The 18,510-nt window shown below is 40.8% G+C and overlaps 1 protein-coding gene across 6 annotated transcripts in view; it reads right to left on the bottom strand.

Moving 5' to 3' along the window:
* Positions 1 to 14,766, bottom strand: part of Tab2 (TGF-beta activated kinase 1/MAP3K7 binding protein 2) — a 50,086-nt gene extending 35,320 nt beyond the window's left edge. For 2 of the 6 annotated variants that reach the window (XM_063288633.1, XM_039110917.2), the window contains exon 1: positions 14,279 to 14,419. The gene's annotated coding sequence lies outside the window, so the exon portion shown is untranslated. Of the gene's footprint in view, positions 1 to 14,278 lie in introns of all 6 variants that reach the window. The other 4 variants (XM_039110921.2, XM_039110919.2, NM_001393814.1 and 1 more) reach the window with 3 other exon arrangements.
* Between the last annotated feature and the right edge of the window lie 3,744 nt (positions 14,767 to 18,510).

Genomic DNA, 18,510 nt, shown 5'->3' on the forward strand with positions numbered 1-18,510 from the left:
TTAATAACAGGTACTGGGCCAAATGATTTATAATGTGCTTGGTCATTTAATGCTGCAAATAATCATGGGAAACAGACACTTAGTTCAGGTGATCACATATTGTTTCATTTACAGCATTAAAATAAATACGAGTTATTATATAGCTATTTTCTCTTATTCCCGGTACTTAAACCAGGTCACTAAGAATTCTTATATTGGTGTCACCAATATTAGAGAGCATCATATATATCCTATTAGTTTGTCATAAACTGTACTTATCTGTATATGAATGTATATACAGATAAGATCATGTACAAAAGTACTCCATACACATACTAAGCAACTGGAAATAAAAATACTTTAGTGCCAGTAGATAGCTCATTTGGAGGCAGCTGAGTTTGATCCCTAGTACAGGTATTTTTAAAGGGTATTTATACAGTGTGGTGACCTGTGTAATCCCAGGCTTTAGGAGGTAGAAAAGGTGGATCCCTTGGTTTTATGTGCAACCAGCTTAGCTGAATTGGTAAACCAAGCCAGTGAGATATCTTGTCTCAAAAACCATAGTGGATAGACTACTTAACTCACAAGAGGTATTCCTCTAGCCTACATAAACATTTGCACCTATGCTCGAATAGTACTTAAAAATCACTCACTTTCCTGCTATTTAAATGTACAACAGAACAGTAAAGGTTCACAGTGTTTTTGTCTTATACAGCTCAAAATAAAGGAATATGTAAATGTTTTACAAGTATAATAACTGACAAAGAAAAGTGTAGCCTATACTTACTTCTGCTATCACCTGCAAACAGAGAGGACTAGACAGAAAGTCCTAAGAGACATGCTACTATGTATTCAATGAGCCCAGGCTATCATTAGCAATGTGTAATCCATTCAACAATGTTCTGGACCAAAAGGAAGATGAATCTGTAGACCCATTACCACTAGGGAAAAATGACAGCACAAAGTAAAACACATGCTTTACTGGCTTTGGCTGGTGAAGGTATTATGGTGCATTCTCCAGCAGTGAGATACAGATTTAAATGCATCAAGGTCTTCCTACTCAGAAAGATGACCAAGTGTAACCTGGACTCTTAAATGCATTTGTTTTCAAAGTCAAGTAAGTGTACTAGCTTTAAACCTTGGTAGACTGTGTGCATCATTCATTTACAAATATTGACCAATAGCCTATGTGCTAAAGCATTGTATTACAGTGTTAAAGGAGGACCGAGACGGGCAGCCTGTTACTGTCATGCCCACTGTATCCTAGCGGTACACTCAATGAGTTTTCCCTTTTCCAAAAGAAAAAGAAAATGTTTAAAACAACCTAGTACAAAGTACTGATAAATTAAGGCAATTATAACAATTTGGCAAACCCTACAAATCAATAAAGCAATGTTAGCCATATATAAATCACCAATAAGAAAGTATCATTAGAGCTAATGATAAGTTACAGCAGAAAAAAAGTGATGTTTTAAAAATATCTTCCAGAAGTTAATTAAGTATAAAGCAAATCTGAGTAGGGCCCAGAAGATGTGCCAAGGCTCATGCTTTCCTTTCACCAGTTAAGTCTGAGCTGCATCTCTCCTTGTCAGCTACTGCACATCCCGGTTCACGGTCTTTCTGGATGGTTTTACGTATAAGAAATGCTGTCAGAGAATACCATCTGAGGACTTACTCATGTCAAGCTCTTCAAAATACTCACAGGACTACTTCAGTTTATAAAGGCTTGGACAACGCTCTGAATTATTAGTAAAGAACTATTATTAGGGGAGTAATATTAGAACCACTCATCTACCAAATAAGTATGGTTCAAAATAAAAGTAATCTTTAAAATATCCATCCTCAAAATAATTTCCCAACTGTACAATTTCTGTTGTCCTTGACATCAGATATCTAACTGTTTGTGATAAACGGAACCAATCCACACTTTTACAAACTTTTTTTTTGGTTCTTTTTTTTTTTTCAGAGCTGGGGACCGAACCCAGGGCCTTGCGCTTCCTAGGCAAGCGCTCTACCACTGAGCTAAATCCCCAGCCCTTACAAACTTCTTTACTTTGCTACTACACTAAGTGAACTAAACAGAAAGGAATTACAATTCACAACAAATCTGTATTTCCTCAACTGACAAAGATTATTTCTAGCCTCAATCTCATGCCTAAATTCCATTTTAAATATTGAATGAGTTGTCTACTTGATCTTACAAATTCTCAGTCTAGAAGCATTTCAGAGCGAATGTGTTCAAAAGCAAGCTCCTGACTGCCTGCCTAGCCAGTCTCTGCTTGCCATCCCTCCTCTCCCCAGCTCAGCCAACAGCAGCTCCATGCTTCCAACTGCTTTGGCCACCCCCTGGGAGTCATTCTTGAATTCCCTTTCATGCCTCACATACGATTCATCAGCAGTTCCTGCCCACACAGGGCTTGAAACACATCCAAAATCTGACCTTTTCTCACCCTTTACTGTTATTACCCTGGTTCCAGCCACCATTGCCTGCCTCTCGTCTGGACCATTGCAATCATTTTCAATCATTTTTCCATCATTTTCTTTGCTTACATCTTTGTTCTATTTTTATAATGTATTCCATACACTGCAGAGTAATGCTTTTAAAGGAGTTACCTGTTTAAAGAAGACCATGTAATCAGTTAATGATGTATAAAAAGTATGACATCGTCTAAGACCCAATCATGATAAAAAATTTTAATCAGCTAGAACTAGAAAGGGAACTGATAAATAGCACCTATGAAAACCTTTCAGCCAACACGTCCCTCGTGATCAAAGACTGAATACATCCTGAGATCTGAAAATAGCTAGCAAGAGCTGTAAGGCAAGAAAGAAAAGGCATACAAACTGAAAAGGAATGAAAATGGACTGGGCTCACGAGGACACTGAAAACTCACAGAACTATTTAAACAGTTTTCAAAAGTCTCAGAACACAACATGTACCCCCAGAAATCATCTATATTGGTATGTTAACAATGAACAATTAAAAGGCAAAATTTAAAATATAATTTACAACTGCTTGTAAGGCCTAGGTATAAATCTACCAAAGTATGTTATGATTTGAATACTGGAAACTACAAAATGCTGAGGAAAGAAATAAAAAACTAAGTAAGTAGAGAAAGATGCTTATGGACTGAGTTAATAAGAATGTGTATTTTCTTCAAAACTGACCTACAAGTGTAGTATATATAATTCCCACCAAAATCCCAGTGATACTTTTTTAATATGAAAAGGAAAAAGAATAGCCAAAACAATTAAAAAGAATAAAGTTAGAGAAATTTGACAATTTACCATGTAGTTACAGCAATCAAGATAGTGTACTACTAGTGGGAAGGACAGATCAAAAGAAAAAAGAATAGAAAATCCAGAAATGGACCCTTGTAATTACAGCCATGTCACTTTTGTCAAAGTTGTAAAAGCAATTCAATTTATTCTCAAGCCGAAAATATTCAACCCAAACACCAGACCTTAATATAAAAATTAAATCAAAATAGATGACACATCTCTGTATAACACATTCAAAAGCTTTTAGAAAACTTTTATAATAGGAAAAAAAAAATTGAGAACATGAGTTCTGAGAGTTAGCAAAAAAGGAACAATCCACAGAATAAATATGATAATAAAATGAATAGAAATAATAGCTAGACTTCATCAAAATAAAAAAACTTTTAAGCTATGATGAGATATTACCTATTACGGTGGCTGAGATGAGAAAAATGACAGTATTAAGTGCTGGTGAAAATACAGATAAACCAGATTCGTGTGCATTTCTAAGTACAATATAAAGTGGTCTGGAAAGCCAGTCAGCCAGCCGGCCAGCTGGCCAACCAACAACCTTAGAAACTAAAGGAAATGAAATATGATTTGGAAAGGAGCTCACACCATTCAATAGTCAAAGAAGAATCACCTATTCTATACCTTTTCTAATTCCCTTGATCCAACAAAATAGTGTTATGTACCAATAACTCATTCCTTGTTAATGCTGAAACTGTACTGTGGCTGAATGTACTATGCTTTAATCATATACTAATCTGAAGGATTTTGGATTCTCTAATTTGAAGCTATAAATATTAGGCTGGGAGTTGTGTTGTATTTCATACACAAACTCAATGTTAAAAGCCTTAATGATTGCCCCCCTTCTTTGTATCCAGTCCACTTGCCCTTACATATGTACCTGAATGCCCTCACCCCTTTCACACATCAATATGCCACATCTCTGAGGCCTAGTAGGAACATTAGAGATTTTCTATGCCATGTGATAACTAATATCCACCATTTGGTATACTTCCCTGTCCTGATGGCCACATCCATGTGTTGTTAGTGACAACGATAGCGACCTGCTCAAGTGACTATACAAAATCTGGGTACTTTCAAGAAGCAAAGAGTCCTTTTCCAATCATTAATCTTCTCTGTTGAAATAGGCAAGGTGTCTTTTGTAAAAAGTGGTACTTCTGTCCAGCAACAGAGACCAGTGAGGAACCCGGAACCCTTTGCTTCAGTGAGAAGAACAGACGGATTCACTATTTCCCACCTTGGTGCACTCACGTGCACTCCCAACACCCAGCCCCCAGCTTTATTTTCATAATGCCAAACCGGAACCCCCAAAGTCCTTCAAAGTAATCAATGTTTTAAAAAGTATATGTCAGGATGTGCATCCTGACAGTACTATGCTCTTTGGTATTAACAAGGAATGAATACTGATTCATGTAACAATCTGCATGGATCAAGGGTTATTAGCTAATCTCAAAGGGTAATAACATAATGTATGGTTCCATTTGTACAACTCTCAGTGATAAAACTAGTGTGGTTAGGGAAAAAATTAGTGTTTGTCAGGGGCTAAGGTTGAAGGAAATGGTTAGACTATAAAGGAAGAAGATGAAAGTTTCTTAATGATGATTAAAAAGTTCTATTCTAAATATGACTGATTATACAAGTAACAATAAACCATGTTCTAAGATTTAAGAAAATGCAAATTAAGTTTTATCTACAGGGAATGTACACACTTAGACACCATTTCCTATTTCCCATTCCCTCACTAGGCTCCTAAGGCCTTTCAGCTCCTGGAAGATAACAAACAGGTCTCCACACATAGGTCTCTGCAATTGCTCTATCTTATATTTGGAAACACTTACCTCCATCATTTCACATTCAAATCCCTGCTTAAATACTACCTACACAAAAGTCTGTTTTCTTCCATATAAACAGAAATCATGCCCTTTTTCCTTCTGCAAAGAAGTCTTAAAACCATTATACAAAACTCAAACAACTTCCAAACTTCATCGTTCCCTCGGTCTGTTCTGTATTGGTGAGTGTTGTCAGGATCAGCAGGAACTCAATCCAGGAGTATGAAATCCTTTACCTCTAACTTTACACTCAGTTCCCCCTCAAGTCCACTGCCAACCCCACTCCTTAACTTCAGTCTCAATTCTGATCCCTGTCAACCCTAAAACAGCACACAGCCTGTCTTCCCCCAACCCAGCACTTACCTAAGGTAATCTCTCCACTGTAGCCAGTCTTTTTAGAATTTTGAGTACTGTTGTTCCATCAGCCACAAGACGAAGTCAAAGTGTTCTTTACAGAGCACTCAAATCTCTTCATACTCTGTGCTCTTCCTGTCTCCGTCTCACAAACCATTAGAGCCTAATGTGTCATGGAGCTATACACAATGTATAGGCCTTCCTACCTCCATGTTTAAGGCATTACCTTTTTCTAGTGAAATGGAATCTCTACCTGCAACCTGTGTCTTTCTAACTCTGAGATTAAGTGCAATCTCTCCTATGTTGGGCTGTTTAATTGCCTACTGAATGAGTCAGGCATTCATTCCCTCCAGGAGATTCCTAAAGGGATTTGTCTAACCCAGTTACAGCATTTGTCATAATCTATCACACTCTTCTGCAAACATCTCTAGAACAAGAGTGACATTTTAGAAATCTGTCTATCCCCTTCACCCAGTAAGTACCTGGTGCACAGCAGGAATCTAAAACTACTGAGTTAGTCACTGTATAAGGAGTTGCAATACATCTATGGGTAACATTTTTTTTTAAAGTATAGGAATGAGACATCATAGAAGAACTCAAAGGTTTCTTTGCATAGGTGTGTCACTGAAGCAAATAAGACCTGAAGTGTTTTCTGGTTCTTTTAATCATGTAGCACTATAAACATACTGAAATACTGATTAGCACCTAAGTTTAGTTATAAGATCACTAGCTCAATTTTCCCATGGACCAGTATCTTTCTCAAAAGGTACTTCTCGTTCCACTTCAAAACTGCAACAGTAGTACATGACAGTCATCCTCCAAATCTATGTCACTGTTCACAAGTGGAAAATCTCATGAAGAGAATGAGGATGTCTCACTCGGACCAACCAATCACTTCAGCTTAAAAATCTTTAAGTGTGCAAGTAACTTTTATATGTAAGAAAGCAGAATCACCATATGTGGAAGTGGGAATTTTCTTCTGAAATCCCCATTTCCACTTGTATTTATTTTTCCACTTTCTGGGAAATCATCAGTAAGATGGCAGAGTAGTACTTGATTTGAGGATAGATATGCTACATGCCAGTCACAGAGTGAACACCAACAGTCACCCTCCATGCATACACAGAATATGTTTGTGCTCAGTGGCTTTAAACTGAACATGTAATCTGTTCTGAATCCCCCCCCCCCGCCCCCCCGAGAAAGTCTTATGTATTCCAAGCTGGACTCCAAACTCACCAAAAGCTAAGGACGACCTTGAACTTCTACATCCTCATGCCTCCATCCTCAGGACTGGGATTACAGATATTCTCTAAACAATTTTTTAATCTAAACTGTTTGGGCCTGTATTGCCTACTTCTCTATCGCTGTAACTACTGATGATAAGCACCGATGGAAACCTATAATATACAAATGTTATATACATAAAAACAAAAACACAGCCTACAGAACATCAAGAATAAAGTAGTGCTGGAAAGATGATCCCCCCCCTTAAAGACTAGATTTATAACCAAAAAAAAAAAAAAAAAAAAAAAAAGAATATGGAAGCAAATATATATCTATACAAGAGGCTTTATGTACAGTTGACTTTTTAAAAGGTAAAGGATCCCTTTTACGTTTTTGGTGCTACTACTCATTGACGCCAACTAGGCTCCAGGTAGAGACTGTGCTAGCTAATACAACACAAAAATATAGTGATGATTACTGTGTAAACTAGGCAACACAACACCCCCCCCCCCACATAATACAAAATAATAAACTTTTAAAAAGTTTTAATGACAATAGCAACTGAACTCCAGTGATAACAGTTAAACAACAGTACTTACTATCTCTGAGTAATCTGAAATTAGACTGGTTTTAAAGCCAGATCCTTTTACGTTAAACCTCCAACACACTGAAATTAAGGCACTTAACTGCTATGATAGAGACTGACAATCTGACAAGTTAACAAATAGATCAACTCAAAAGCAACACTGTCCTCAGTTTCTGAGAGGAATTAAATCAGGTGACTTAATTCTCTACACCTGTAACAGTTCTTTAAGACTCAGACTTCACTTCTCTGCCTAAAAAACTCCCTGACTAGTAGTTCTGCAAGACCAAACTGTTCAAATGAAATTGTTATTTCTATTCCAAAGTATATTCTCTCACTGATAAGTCATAAAAAAAAATCCTACTGAGCTGCCATAGCCTGTGTACTGATACAACCAGTGGTATAACTTTAACAGAGAGGAAGCCAACATGGTGTGCTCAACCCTGCTAACACTATAAAGTCAGCATTAATACATAAAAGGTCAAATGAAAAGTCATTAATGCAAATACATTGAGTAAAATGCTAACACTCAAAATTATAGTCTTGTTCAATACCTCAATTAACAAACTAGGAAGAATTCACTAATCAAAATTACCCTATAATGGACCCATGCCTTTGAATAACTCTCTTAATAATAACCAGTATTCACACAGTTCTACTAAACTCACATTTCTTTACATCCTCTCCTCCCCTTTTTCTCTCCTCCATGGACCTTTCCACTCTACTAGCTTCTGGGACTTCAACTACAAGGCCTTAATTTAGTCACATTCTTTTGTTGTTGTTGTTGTTCCTTTATGAAACAAGAATGCCATGTTCTTTAATAAGGCAAATAATAGAGTGCACATTCTTACATTACTTCTGCTCTCCTCTGCTGGACCTGTCTGTGAATCAGACTTTCTTCCTGAATCCCCGAGGCCTTCTCCACAGTTGATTGGCAAACAAAATCCACGGAATCACCCTCGACTGCCACTTCATTTATCTCCCAAATAAGACCATAGCATGCCAGATTTCAACAGACTGGAAATACATAATTTTTGAGGGCTATTTTGGTTGTCTTTACACTATTAGGTATGTCTGTGAGTGCATGCACCTACCATGGCATGTATGGAGGTCTGAGACAATATGTAGGATAGGCTCCCTCCTACCATTGTAGTTAGTCCATGGGATCAAACCCAGGTTGTCAGGCTTGGCTGTGGGCAATTTTACCTGCTGAGCCAGCTCTCTGGCCCAGTGATCCTATTGATCAATCTTTTTCTTTCTGTAATTCAAGAAATACTTTGTGTAAATGGCTTACGGATTTTTTGGCCTGTTCAGCTCTCTAGGTAAAGGACAGCATGCATCAGGAGAAAGCCAACCAATGTTAACATTTAGATATACAGAGAATGGTCACTGCTAAAGGGAGTGCTGGAGGTTTTACCCTTTCTGTGCAAACACCATTACTCTCATGTCAGGAATGGAAGCAAATGACTGGGCCATTTAGTTCATAAAGTGAGTGCAGATCAACTGCCTTAAAGGGATTAAATAAACAACCTTTAAGTTAGTTAAGGTATATAATTACACATGAATTATTTTTTTTGCCTTTAAAAGCTGCTATATCCCACAGGGTGTGGTAGCACGTGTTTGTGACCCCAGGTACTTTGAAGGCTGGGGCAGTTAAGTACAAGTAAAGAGGTCAGTCTGGACAACTTGGCTAGACCTTGTCCCACAACAAAAGCACAAAGAAAAGATTGGGTGCTACCTTAAGGGCAGCCCACTGCTCAGCATGCCTGAGCTTGTCTCTCCAGGCAGGAGGAGGCACTACCAACCCATTCCACATTCATGTCAACAGCCTACACGTTAACAACCAACCGCTTAGCTGCAAATACAATTAATCCATTTCTTTAGATTTCTAGGATTCTTTCTCAAAAGTTTTGCTAGACTTAAAAAACATAAGATTTTACTTACGGTGTGTTTAAGACTAGACACTCAGCCAGGCTTCTCTCTGTATCACAGCATTAGAGAGAAGGACTGCAGTTCAGCTCTAGGCCAACTTAGGGTACATGGCAAACCTCCTCCACAAAACGAAGCAAAATTCATACCATGCACTCAACACTGAAGTCAGTGTAACCCATAACCTTTCCGACACACAAGCTTACCAACAATGAGTAGTAGTGCAGGACATGACAGAGCAGGCCTTTAATCCTGACATTCTGGTGGCAGAGGCAGGCAGGTTCTTGTGTGTTCGAAGCCAGCTGGTTGGCACAGGTTTTTGAGAACCTATCTCAAAAAAACACACAAATAGTAGTGGTGGAACAAAGACAACCATTACAACCACTCAGCATTCTGTCAGCTGAACTCCTAGCTCCAGTCCATGCCCTCCCCAACGCATGAGGAAGGTAGAGAGGAAAGGAAGCCATGCTCTAACTTGAGGAGCTCAATGTAATCACCTCCCAGAGTTACAAAGATTTGATTTGAATGGTTACTCTGTTTTTCTTCAAAATCTCATTCATAAGCTGCACATTTCATCTTTACAAATGTTTTCCTTAATATTTTGTAAAGTGTATGAAATAGTCTTGTTTATACAATAAATGAGAAAAATTGACAGTTGACTATTATTACTCTACATTTTCTACGTGCCATACATGTACTGTGCTACATGTTTCAAGTGTCTGCATAAATGGGCATTTTATTCAGTCCTTGCTGTACATTTGTCAAAGTGTTTAGATCCAGTTTATCAAGCTAAATGACAGGCCCATAATGCTCCTTCACCAGAAAGCTGTAATGGTCCTTCTGTGTTAGACTAGAGATGACACAAATCAACTCTCCAGAAAGCTCCAGGGACAAACAGTCCTTTACATTACACTACAGGCAAGGCTCTCTGAGTAGCCAATGAAATGTGGACTTAAGATGTCCACACAGTAGTGCTGGCAGAACGTGCTACACTTACCACCTCTGCCATGTTTATTTTGCAGAGCTCCAGAAAGGCAGCAAACAAAAGTGACACAATTTATCCACACCCTATTGTATACAGCTTGTATTTAAATGTACCACTTAATCAGCAGAAACCTTAGCCAATCTATTTTACAGATTAGAAAATAGAGAAGCTAAGAAATTATACTGGCTCTAAATCAAGTGGCAAAGTAGAAGGTGGCCAAAACTAGGATTCAAACAAGGGTGGTAAATTCCAGAATTTTCTACTGAGTCACAAAGTAGCTTTCTAAAGTACTAACAATAGGAAATCCCTACTAATTGAAACTCTATAACAATTTGTAATTCTGAAACACAAATACAACTTTGTCTCCAAGTTATAAAGGATATTCTTAGTCTAAGAAAAAATGTCACTGGATAGTTTTATTTTCTGAAATTCAGACTAGTACTCATTGCAGATCTCAGATTAAACAATGTCCACTGCTCAGCTTCCCTGCTTTCTTCCCATGTGTTTCCCCCAGACACATTTTACTCATTTATTATGTCATCTACTACTGACGCGTAAACTATATGAGAACAGACAATTTTCTCTGTTCAGTACTGCACCTCCAGGATCTAGGTGTCCCAGACACTACTAGTAGTGCTTAAGAAAAACTTGAAAAGTGAATGAAAACTTGGTACCCAGTAGGAATTCAATGATCAGTAGCACTGCTCTTTTTACTAAGCAGAATACTATGTGTATAGTAAAGATTCTGAAATGGAACTGATGATTACAATTTGAAGGAGGGCAAGGACACACCTGAAAGCACTAATTAGAAGGTTGAAGCAGGGCTCAAATCAAGACCCCGTCTCAAACAAACAAAATAAACAAGGTCAATAAAGCAGTCACATACTGGAAGATGGAGGTAAGGATCTACATAAATTAAGTTTTGGGTTGATATGCTTTTAAACTGGCAAAACCTAAAAATACCTACAGAAATCTTCAAACATGAACATGTCGGCTAGAACTTCCGAGTCAAGAGAATCTAAGTGAAACATGTAATTCCCCTCCCATTTCCTTTAAAAAACAAAACCTAGAAGGGTGAATGTGGGTAAAGCACCACTATAACAAACAGGCTGTTCTGAGATGAGGATACCCAGAAAGATAGAGCCTTTACCTCAGTCCTGGCCTCTGTTAGCAAGCTCACAACTGAGTTTAGTCATTTATCAAGGAATGCACAGTACCTAGTAACTCTGAGTACTTAGGGATTTTGCTTTTCTGAGTGTGTGTTCTTGACTTTTTAAGGATCAGAATAATTAGGACATAAAATATTAAAATACTGGTAATTACTTAAGGGACCATAAGCCAGAGGTCAATAATGTGAACATATAATTTTCATTTAATGTGAGTATCTCCAAATTTCTTACCATCTGATACAGCACTAAGTGAAGACACACACAGTTTGTAAGCACCCATCGAAAGAAAGAAATCTCCTTGGTGCAGTCCAGCAACCCCTTCCCTATACTTAGCAGGCATATCTACTACCCACATTCCTGTTCATCCAATCCTCCACTAGCATCTTTCTCCCCATTTGTGCAGTGCATCGATCATCACACCTGTCTCTACTACTGTGTAATCCTGAGCTTAAAGAGTTCTTATTAAAAAAGACGGCATAAGTCAATCCAAACAAAAGCATTATTGCTGTTCTCTGGGGCACGTGAATCTGGCCAAGCAGAGATACGATGAATCTACGTTATAAATATTTCCTGAAACTTTTTAAAAAAGATAGGAAGGAAAACATCTTTTCTAAAGTATCCTGATATTCATAAAAATAAGTATTTAGTGTGTGTAACTTCAGTTTTAGAAAACTCATCCTACAGAAGCTTTTCTATCATATACCTCATAAACTCAAGCAACCTATATTATACCTAATGCTTATTTCTCAAAATGAAGGTGGCTCACTGATTTCTAACCAGTTCTTTGGGAATTTTCCTTACCTAAAAGCAGAATGAAGCTTTTATTTCTGTCAAGGCACAAAACCAATCATGTTAAGACCTTTGCCAGAGAAACACTCAATATGGACATAATTGGGAGTCTGGGCAGTACTCACCTGACTACGCAGAATTTGCCTCATTTTACTAGGTGTCATTAACTACATATCTTACCATATTCTTAGCTAAAGGCAAACACTTCTTTCCACAGAGGATTAAAAACAGGTGGCTCCCTCAATCAGGTGGGGTTGGCTTAAAATTTGCTCTCCCAGAAGCATATCATTTTTACCTTTGATCATTTCATCTACTTATTAATGAGTTAGTTATACAAACACAGGTTCTATGAGAAGTCACAGAGAACATTTTGAATAGTAATATTTCCCAATGTCCTTTGGAAATCATTTCTAACTCAGAAAAAGCTATTTGATGAAACAAAAAGAAAGTTGAAACGATGGCATATATTCAGTGGCTAACATAATAATTACCACATTCAACTTTCAGTTTGATTCTTTAAGACTGGGAACATAAAGGCACTCTCTATTACACACTGGTGCAGGGTGCAAGCAGACGCTCTGAATCACTGGGATTTTTGTTCTATTTCCTGTTAATATACAGATAGTACCACCATTCAACATACTCATTCCACACACGTTTTAAAAGCTACAGAATTCCTCCTGGACTATCTGGTTAATAGCTCAACTCATGAATCTGAATTTTTTTCCCCTAAGGATTCGAATTAAAGTAGCTAGCTAAAGCATATAGTAAAAGAAAAAAGCAACTGATCATTTACTACAAATACGTATGATTTCAAAAAGGTTTCAAGTTATGTAATTTTAAAAGTAATCATGGATTCACCTTTACAAAGACATTAAGGGTGTTTTTGAAAAGCTGTCAAAACTCTTCCTGTACAAAGTGTGGTAAACAGTCATAACTACAAGCAAATAAAAAAAAAAAAGTCTCATCTGTACCCAGTGAAATTCCTGGCAAAATCTGAACCTGCATAATGAGCAACATCTTTGAGTATGCTAGGACACAAACTAATTCCTTTATAAAATGGCAATCAACCTAACCCTAAGATTTGGCACTTCACTAACTTACCAAGAGCTGACAAAATGGATGAAAAGCTAGTGTGCCTGGCTTTTGCCTCGAATACTGCGTTTGTGTCCAAGAACTTTCCAATGAATAAAACCAACAGCCTGCAGTGCTTTGGGGAACCAGAACTTCAGGAGACTGGAATAAAAGCTCCATGTGGCTGCAAATCTCCTTCACACTCCTGGAAACCCCTCTTATCAGAAACATTTGAAGAATTCCTCCATAACAATTAAGCTGACTTGAATGGAAACTTAGCATCTCAAATATACTATATATGGAATGAAAACTTGGCCAAACACGTAAATACAAACTCAAACTCACGCTCCCTGACACTTTCCGTCTACAACTCTGAGCCAACAATTCTACAGCATCAGCAACAGACAGATCCACCTGTCACCTGTCAGCAACACCCAGAGACCCTCGTTAAGCCTCCCGATTTCAACCGCTGTCTCACAGTCGGTCTGGTGAATCGGTCAAGAAAACCGGAATAGTCCGGTGGATTCTAAGGGGGCTACCTATTCGCAGTGGGGAGTGCTCCCCATTTCGAGGAAGACTGCCGAAAAGCAAAATAGGAAAGGAAAGGGAGCGAAGCGCTTCCTCTTTACCCTGCTCTTAACTTCCCTGGCTCTCCCTTAACTCGCGGGCCCCGAAGTCATCGTTCTTCAGACCTGGGCTCCCCCAAAGGCGTCTGGTTCCCTCCCTCCCACTTCCAGAACACAGGCCTGGGGGCGGGCCGGGGGCAAGGCACCCCCACCCCCGGCTCTCCCGGGCGCTGGACTCCAGGGCAGGCCCGGTCCCCCTCCCCCGACGCCCCGGAGCCCAGGCCAGGCCCCAGGCTCCCCGCCCCCACCCTCCCTGCAGGACTTGGGGGGCCTCCCTGCGCCTGGCCACCGCGGGCAGGACCCTGGCGGAGCGGGGACGGAGGCTAGGAAGGCGCGGACGCCCCACTAGGGCCTCGCGCGCCGGGTAGAGCCGGACCCCGACCCAGTGCAGGCGCGGGGAGCCGGACTGGAGATCCCGCCGAGGCCCCGCAGCGCCGTCCGCTTACCCTTCGCCGCCGCCGCGGCTTCCCCCTCCTCCTCGTCCGCCGCCGCCGCCTCTCCCACTTGGGCAGCCGTCTCCCCCGTCGTCGCCGCCGCTGCTGCCGCCTCCGTCACCTCGGCCGCCGCCAGCGCCGATTCCACCCGGCAGGGGGGACACCTCAGCCCTCCCTCCCTCCCCGCTCAGCCCCCTCCGCCCGGCCGCCGCCGCCAACTCCCTCGGGCCGCCGCCGCTGCCGCCGCTCACGGCTGAGGGGGAGGGGAGGGGGTCGGCCTGGGGCGCCCCGCCGCCGGCGCCTGCCGCGAATCAAAGCGATGGCCGGGGCGGCGTTGCCGCGGCCCGCTGCTCGGCTCCGGCTCGCACGGCCGCCCTGCCTCCCTCCGCCCCCACCCCCCGGCCGCTCGCCTGCCCTCCCCCCACCCCCCCAGTTCTCGCTAGCTCGCGCCGCGGCTCCGCCAGCCCAGTCCGCATCAAAATACGGCTGCACAATATGGCGGCGCGGCGGTCGGCAAACACCGCGAGATCTGAGGCAGCGGCCGTGAAGAGGCCTCCCTCCGCCGGGTGGCGGGGATGCTCTGTCCACGCCCCACCTCCGCCACCCGCCGTCCCCACGCCCGTCTCGTCGTGGCTGGAGGGGACGCGTCCCGGCGCGGGCGAGGAGAACAGTGCGAGTCCCTCACGCTCGGACGGACCGCGCTGGCGGGAGGGAGGGAGAGAAACTGAGCGCCGACCGGTGCGCGCGCCGCCGAGGGGCTCGCGGGTCCGGAAGCGGGTGGCGGGTTGTGCGAACCGAGCGAGCCAGCGGCCCAGCTCGGGACGACGGGCGGGACCCTGCAGGCCCTGGCGGGCCGCGGGGCAGGGGGGCCTGCGGGGCCTGAGGGCCTGCGAGCCGGACACACCCCCTTGGAGCCGGGCCGTACTCAGGCCGCGGGCTTCCGTGCGACCGGAGAGGGAAGGCGGGACGGACTGAGATCGGGCGTTGCGGGACGCGTCCTGGGAGCCGCGGGACTAGAGCGGTGTTCGGCTTGGGCGCTCGACTTTTCCTTGAGCAGCAATGGGGGTGGGAGGACGGGAGAGAAAAATGACCTAAATAATACAAGGGAGTTGTTTCGATTTTAACTGCACGTTCCTAGAAGTCCTAGAAGCAGAGCCAAAGACACTTTAGCTTCGAGGGGAGAGGGGGACACTTCAGGTTTCTATCTTCTTGAAGATGTGTTTCGTTTTCCCGAGGGGAGGGGGTGTTCAAACGTTCTCACAGTGTAAAATATTTATTTAAAAATCTTGGCACTTTCATATGGCAAAAACAAAAAGGCTTTTTTTTTTCCTGACCCTGTCCAAAGTGTGCATATCGCCGCCAGTTTCTTCCTTGAAGAAATTCATACTACCGAGAAAAATCCCAAAGGACTATTTTTATTATTATTTTATTATTATTTTTATTATTCTATTATCAGTGTGGAAGTTTATTGTTTTTAAAGCCTCCTTTTTAAACACTTAAATATAACCTTTTCACTTCCTTTTTCACACTCAGTTTTTAAAAATACCTAAAATATTGGCGTTTAGCTCCAATTAAAAACTTTTAGCCCTTCAGAAGTCAGAGTGCTAATAATTTACAACATTGGAACTTTTAATTTTTTTCTCTTGGTTGGAGATGACATTAAGAAAGTAAAAGTATATACTTTGAAAAAGTATTTTTTGTGTGTGTGAAGTAAAAGTAAATTATAATTTACATAGCAGATGCTGTTTTCATTTATTCACAGTAACAGTCATTGGATCCAAATACTATAGCAGTTTTCTGATGAATTCTTTCCTAGTCAATATAATGATTTTAGATAAATTATTAAATAAGTTGTACTTCTCTGAAACAGGCACAATGCAAACATGTACTTTGAAATAATAGAATTGGGTTAAGTAATTTTATGTTCAAAATTTGTTTTATGAAATGTACATGTATACATTTTAATAGGAATATAATATTTTCCATATAAACTTAAATGTAATGGGTATGAATAAAGGAAGAGAAGATGTAACTTTATATCCTCGCCTAAGTTTGAAGAGCTTGGATCTCTAATGAAACAAAAGACCCCAGATTAAAGGAAGCTAAAGAACATGACATCTTAATGCAACATGGGACCCCCAACTTTAATTCCTTACTGGAGAAGAAAAAGTTACAAAGTATTTTATACTAGGATAATTAGGTAAAGTTGGGTATGCACTACTGATACAATGTAACTATTATGTTATCGTTAACCTTCCGAGATCTGTTCTACATTGTAATATTCTTAAACACACTGAAGTGTTAAAGAGGTAAAAGGACACAATAGATAAAACTTTCTCCAGGTGGCCCAGGAAAAAAACGTATATTCTACATGCTGTCTCTGTATGTATACATTCATATCTGCCATACACATACAGAAAGAGAGGGATGATAAATTTTAAATCTTGGTCAATCAGAGGCATTTTAAAAGTCAAATTTGATGAAGCTAGGGTATTTGTACTGTCTCGTAATGTTTTGAAAGTTTGGTTGCGAGCCTGGCCTTTATCAGGCAACATCAGTCCAGTTCTCAAAATCACTCAAGCCCAAAAGATCTTGCAATTTCTGATAAGTTTGACATTATTATAAAACAAATACTTTTTAAAAAACCAACCTGGCCTGGAGATGCATTGTAGTGTTAGAACACACGTTTGTGTGAGGCCCTCAGCACAGCAGTAACAGAGCAAAACAGAAGGACTTTCAACTTAGGGGTTTCCTCAGCTCAGCAAGAGGAGACATATAGTGAACTCAAGATAAATGATCAGTCCTCTTGGTTTCTCCCTACAAACAGACTGGAAGTTCGGGTTATGTGGGTATGTTTTCTAGCATCTTCATTCGACTTGATTTGGAACATAAATAGCTAGGAATGCCTTTATGTATTTGGTAAGTGTGATTTCCGTTTATCGAGTTGGCGAATAGTCATCTGTAGCCATAAGACTATAATGAAAATAAATAAGCATTCTCTGTAGTAGCTACAGGAAACTGGATAAAAACCCATTCGGCATTCAGAACATTTTAGTGTAGTTTTGTGCTTTCTGATTCTGTGAGCACTAGCTACCTGTGATTGTTTAAATCAAATTAAAATTCACACCCACAGTCACACTGCCTGAATTTCAACCATGCATTCCGTCTCCACAGAAAACACTGTTCAACAGAACCAGAAGCGGAAGAGATTACACTGTATAAATAGCATCTGCACAAGGTAGATGGTGATAGTCACCATAGAAGCTTAGGAGAGGAGAGATTACTTTGCAGGGCGTGGACACAGGAAAAGCAGAGCAAGTTTCAAGAGGAAGATTGCAGGTGGAGGTGAAGCCAGAAGTTTCCAGGCAGCGACAGCTTTAACGATGCAGGAGAGACGTGAGAGAAACACTTAAATTTGGTGTATCTATAGCATAAAAGATGGAAAGGAAGACAGGGCCACATGAAACCACAAATGCTGAGCCTAGCCTGTTTTGCAGGCAATGAGAGTGACTTGTGTTTAGGCTAGAGAAAGGACATGATTAAATAAATGGTCTTTTAAGAAGGATGCTCTTATGGCTGTCACAACACCTCACCTGGTTAAGTGCTTGCTGGACAAACCTGAAAATTGATCTCTAGACCCTACATAATAAAATTGAGGCAATGTCCCTAGCACTGAGGAGAAGAAGGAAGTAGACTGATCCCTGGGGTTTGTTGGAAAGCTACTCAAGACCCCTTCCCCCGCCAACAAGGACATTGATTAGGGGTGAAACCACAGATTATATAGCAGTGCAGTAGCCCAATGAGAGACACTGAAAGGTTGCTATAGTGTGATATGTTATCAAGATCATTTTTTTTCTTTCTTTTTTTTTTTTTTTTTGGAGCTGGGGTCTGACCCCAGGGGCAAGCGCTCTACCGCTGAGCTAAATCCCCAACCCATCAAGATCATTTTTAATGGCATTTAACAAATCTTGATTTCAAGGCATAATGAGCCATGATGGCTCACAGACTGGCCCTCAGCAGCATCCTCAGTTCCATAGTGAGTTAGAGGACAGTCTAACCTAAAATATATTTTTATATTTATATTTAAATATAAAAATCATATCTCACAGATTTGGGGACTTCAAAACAGTAGACCCCAGTCTGAAAGACTCTAAAAGTACAACAATACAGTCAACATCTGGGTTCTTTCCACTTCTGCTCTGCTGTTTTGGGCTTTCGAATCCTTCTCAGCCTAATAAGAGGGT

This window comes from Rattus norvegicus, chromosome 1 (genome assembly GCF_036323735.1).
Source record: "Rattus norvegicus strain BN/NHsdMcwi chromosome 1, GRCr8, whole genome shotgun sequence".
NCBI lineage: Eukaryota > Metazoa > Chordata > Mammalia > Rodentia > Muridae > Rattus > Rattus norvegicus.